Source organism: Pieris brassicae, chromosome 1 (genome assembly GCF_905147105.1).
Source record: "Pieris brassicae chromosome 1, ilPieBrab1.1, whole genome shotgun sequence".
Classification (NCBI taxonomy): Eukaryota; Metazoa; Arthropoda; class Insecta; order Lepidoptera; family Pieridae; genus Pieris; species Pieris brassicae.
This window is the reverse complement of record NC_059665.1, coordinates 15,380,022-15,385,809: the sequence shown is the minus strand read 5'-3', so window position 1 is coordinate 15,385,809 and position 5,788 is coordinate 15,380,022.

The window sequence follows — 5,788 nt, the reverse complement described above, 5'->3', positions numbered from 1 at the left end:
ACAGAGTGACTGCTGAACACCGCCAATGTTGCTGGCTTACCGCCCTGCGCCGCCCCACCCCAGCTGCACCAAACGGAAGCCGTCAAAGCCTGAGCGACATGGGTCCAAAAAGGCTTGCTCTGACGACCTCAAAGCTTCTAACAGCTAAGGAGAGGCTTCAATAGTCCGAGCTTGTTTCCAGAAAGAATTGAAAAGCGAGTATATATTTACAGCAAAAGTTGTACAATAACTTTAAAAAGCGTTAACTTTATTTATGTTCTCATTAAAGCTTTGTTTTTTTTGAAAAGATTTGGGCTTAATAAACTTTAAGAGAAAATATCACTACAGGAAAACTTGATTTTAATATCTAAGTATTAGGGACAGTAAAGTTTGCCAATATATTTGCATACTTAAGAACAAAAATGTCTTCGCTACGATAGCATTCAATAGGGTATTTGCTATAACTAAAAGAAAAGCTATAAAAAAGATTACGAAATGTATAGGAAAAATACTCGCAAGTGAATTAAACTTTTAACCTACAATAAACATTACTCGATTTTTTAAATCTTGTAGACCTTGAGCGAGCTTAACGTAACCTTTCAGGAAAAGGTCTTTAAATCGAATAAGTACAATGTTACATATTAAAAGTGCTCTGATTTTAACATATAACCTATAGAAGAAGAGACGTGGTTAACGTGACAGATGTCTTCTGCTGCCGACTAAGTTATCAAGATTTTGCATAGCGGAACATATAATAAATACCTAGATAGACAATGATTCTAATTATTTTAATCATAACATAAAAGAGTCACTAAACAGAAAAGAGATAAATATGTTTATTCCTTAATGTTCCACCTTCTCATATATACAACGACAGAAGCTAATTGACAAGGCAATGCATAATTCGCATATATGCAATATGTTATATGTTATACATAAATAAAATTTTGAATTCTATATAATATAGAATATATGTGATTAGGGCTTATACGTAAGTGTCGTGCTAGTTAATCTGGGATGAATTAGTTTCACAATTTCAGTTTTTCACGTTTTGAAATGTAAAAGGTCAAGTGGCGAAGGTAAAGTTATAGTTTTTAATAAGTGGCAATTGTAGGTCTAGGTTGAAACTGGAAATTTTTAATTAATGCCAAACACAAATCGTGCTTTAATAAATATATTTCGTTACACGCAGTGAGCCATTCATTTTGAATATAATAAATAATATTTTCATCACATCAATATACCTTATAATGAATTATAAAGAGTTTAAAAAGTGGTTTTTTTTTTGTTTATTAGCCAATACCTAATAACACAACAGCTACGATATGTTACTTATCCATTTAACAAAATTTGAATGAATGTTATAAAAGAAATTGTTATCATTACTAATAATATGAGATTGTTATTGATTAAAGCAAAGAAATTAGATGCAAATCCCACATTTAAAATTTGTTACTACACATTAAATATTGTGTGAAGGAAAATCATTTTTAATTAAGTGCTTATCCCGTATAAAGAAAAAAAACTTTCGTGTTAAATATCCACATTAAAACTTTACTTATATTCTTTATGCTTTTCGATTTTGTTATTATATCTTATTTAGTCATGTACAATATAATTTATTTTCTTCACATTATTAGTTCACCAATATATATGATTAAATTAATTACGTGTAAGTTATACGTATACTAACAAATATAGAAAAGCTCTTTTTAGCTTTAGGCTTCTCTATTATAAAATATTATCTATTATCGAAGCTGGATAAGTGACAAAAACTTTGTACTGAACTGTTAAAATAGTCTATGCCTTGCCACCAAACACGAGTTTTTAAGTCTTAAAATGTGAAAGTAACATTATCTATAGACACAATTAGCAATTCACAAAAGCTTAATTAGCCGCAACATATTAAGATTGCTTTTTCTTGTGCCTTATTGTGACAATATATTCCTTTTGACCCCTTCAGTGATCGAGTGAGGTCTGATGTTGGGGTCGAGGGTGAAGGTTCTGCGTGCGCTGCTAATTGCTTTCCACTGACTTGTCGCTATTAATAACGTGATTATAACGAGGGCGTTTCAGCGCAAGAGGAACAGTAGCGATTTTATATAATATTTAAATATTTTTATATAATATTTATTACCTAAATCTGTTATAACAAAATGAGTGATCTACTGATAATAAAAAAAACAATGTAGGTGTTATTCAGTTTAGTTTGCTGTGTAGCTACCGCAAAGACACATATAGGAAAACATTTTCAAGAGGAAATATCATGTACAAATGAGGAACATGATCAATCGACCAGAATGAGCAAGTATACTGATGGCTCAAAAACAGGGTTTGGCTTCGGTGATGGCTGCTATCAGGATATCAACGTACGTTTTTTATTACTTGAGTAAACATCGTAATGTAGCGATTTTTATATGAAGATTTCATATGGTTAGTAGAATTTCTGGCGATAGACTAAATTTGTATCAATGCAATCGTGTCAAAAGCACTGCACTTCTGTACGAAAAATAGTGGAATTAAACATAAATAACGTGATAATCCATTATATGTTTTATGTATACATAGTATGTGTACGTAATTAAAAATATTAATTTAAAATTAGAAACAATAATGACGTATGAACTTAAATTGCATTTAATCTATCTCAATATTTTATATTGCGATGAATTCAGTCAGTGATCATAGGTAATAAAGCTTTCAAATATTAAAATGATTTCAAAATTTAATGCTTAACCGCTGTTCTACGTATGTTGTGGTCATGCCTGCGCGGGCGTCGCACTACCTTGGCTTAGTTTTCTCTGTCGAGTGGTGTAAAACAAAAACCTGATTTGTCATAGTGTCATGTGGTACTTTGTTAATAAATAAATACACATAACTACGCCCCGTTGCCAAAACTATTATATTATTACCTAAAAAGGCAAATTTCCGTCGTTTGATGTCTCCGGCTCACCAGAAAAAGCGACTTGTTACGAAATGATGCTCATCAAGTGAGGCAAGATTTAAGTAGAAATAATTTCATAACAAATGTTCATAAATCATATTCGTTACATACAAAATGGCATTACTTTGAAGATTATGAAATCTATTTAGATTTTTATACTAAGCGTTATTTTAATACAAATATAACAATAATAATGTTACCTTAATAATTTGTTTGTATAACCAGTAACAATGTGCTATAAATCAATTAGATAAATCGTGATATGAGCCGTTTATAAATTTTTATAATCATTGTATATTTATATATAAATAATTATATCTATGTAGAAAGGAAATGAAAAGCGTTATAATCGTTACTGATTACTAGAACCTAAAAGCTATTAAAAATAATTCCATTGAATGTATGTTATTTTATATCTGTAATCCACGGGCCTAAAACTGATATTGGTTTTCATAGACCTAGACAAAAAAAGCAAGATTCTATAAACAAAATTTATTTAATACAAATGACTGAGAATCCGGAATTACAAGGTTTATTAAGTAACAGGTGTCTCATAAGAACATTGCGCGCTAGTGCTTTAAAAGTGCATATATCTTCATTACACTGCATTTTATTCAAAGACCTGAAGCTGCACCCCAACAAAATTCAATTGGTGCAAGAATTAAAGCCCCAAGTTGCCAGTCTCTGCCACGAGTTCTTGAAATTTTCTCATTCAAATTGATCTCCAGGAGAGGTGACATAAATTGACCTTCACGCAGTCCTGATTTAACCTATGAATTTCTTCGTATGTTATCTTAAATCTAAAGTTTACGCCAATAAGCCAACTTCTCTAGCGCAATTGTAACAAAATATTCGCCACGAAATGGCAGCCATCACTGTGTCCACCTGCCATGCCGTCATAAGCAATTTTATTGTTCGATTAAACGAGTGCCGCGAACTCGAGAGTCTACATTTGGACGGTATTATTTTTAGGGAATAAATTCCCAAATTGTGTTATTTAATGATAAATGTAACCTTTTTGATGCACGACTTACTTTTTTAAATCGATCAACTAAATATGAACTTTCTTTTGAGACACCTTGTATATTGTCAGTTTATGAATGGTGTTTTCCTTCGCCTTATGTTACTTGGCACTGAAGAAATGTCCATTTATGGCGGGACAAAAATCGCTTAGAAGGATGGAAGCCCTAAGAAATTCGTGTTTTGATTTTTATTTTTACACAACAACAATGCAAATTACTGTTTAATTAACATTATTAAAAGCCTTATGTCACGATATGGCAGTCAATAAATTAATCATAATTAATTGGTTGGGAGGTATAGCAGGAATGTTTTTCACTAATTATAATTTTATTTGCATAGTTATTTAATAATAATTGTGGTGTTTGGAGTGTACTCGTACTGCTCAAAAGTAATCTTCCAAATACACAAGACACACGTGTTATACAAGTTAATAACTACAAAATATTTTAATCTATATTACGTATATTAGGTTAACAAGTGTTTGCAGAATAATTGGGCTCGTGACCACCAATGAAAATCTTTAATATTTTTGTGTATTCGACACGAATTTTCTGAACCCTGTATATTCTTGACGTTATGTCGTTCAATAGCTCGTTTGACCGACTGAGGGGCTATTATGTCAGCCCACGTAACATCTGTGTCATACAAGAAATGTTGAAAAATTTATTAAGAACCACTACTAAATAAATTGAAAATAAAATTCTTTCTTATTACTTATAGAATCTGCTATGTAAAATATTACTAGATTCAGGGATTATGATAACCTTAGGTCTATCTCCTTTCAATATAGATACAACAGTATTACGGTGTAAATTTACTTTATATTCAACCAATCGTCCTGTTTATGACCGTAATAAAAACTTTCGTCGCTCATTATGGTACTTGAAAACATTTTTGATATTCTTAGCTTCCAATATAGTATATATCGGTCGTTGATCCCTTGGAAAATGGGATGGGGTTTAATATGGAATGCTTGTGTGGACACGTTTGCCCCGTCTCACGCAAGCATTACAAACGGTTCTTCAAAAAAAAACTTCGATTTTGTTCCCTATGGAGAAGACTCTTGGGCTGTGGGGTTCAAGTGCACAGGCGCTTATAAAAGCTTTAAGTTTGCGCCTGATATATAGACCGGAGACCCCAGAGCTGGTGCTTTTCTGGCTCAACGAATATGTATCAAAATACAGTAAGGAAATGCTGCCAGGGTTAAAGGTCCACTGCCACAGGAAAGAAACTTTCTAAATTTGTTTAAATTTACTTTTTAATAATTTTTATTATTACTTTGTAGATTAAGAAAATTGTAAATACAAATTATACAAAATTTTTTAAATGTAGCATGATTTCCTACAAATTTTTATGTATATATCTCTAGTAATGAAAACAATAATGTTTCGCGATCAAGTGTCGTAACCAAATAGCGGCGTGTCCCAACTCTATCGATAGCCGTTCGGAGCTAGCATCGTAAAAGTTATTTTATTAATTGGTGTTACGTTAATTGATGCAACGCGAAATCATCGCACTTTGACATTTGACATCTCCTTTTTATTTTGAATGCAAAGTAAAAAACACTTTGTTGAGTGTTTGAGGCGCAACAATACCCCGGCCTGGGGATAAATATTAGGTCCTTACATATGAAATTGGCGTGTTGTCGTACTGGCACTTTGACCTCAAATATCTCCTCTTTGGTTAGGAGTTTCAAATTTCAATTTGTACAGCTATTTACTCATGTATTTGTGCTTTGATGACCGACATTCAATCGTTTTTTTCTGTTTGCGTCACTCATTTTACAAAATGGAAAACTTAAAGTTTCGCATTATTTACGAGTACGAGTTCCGCCGTGGCACT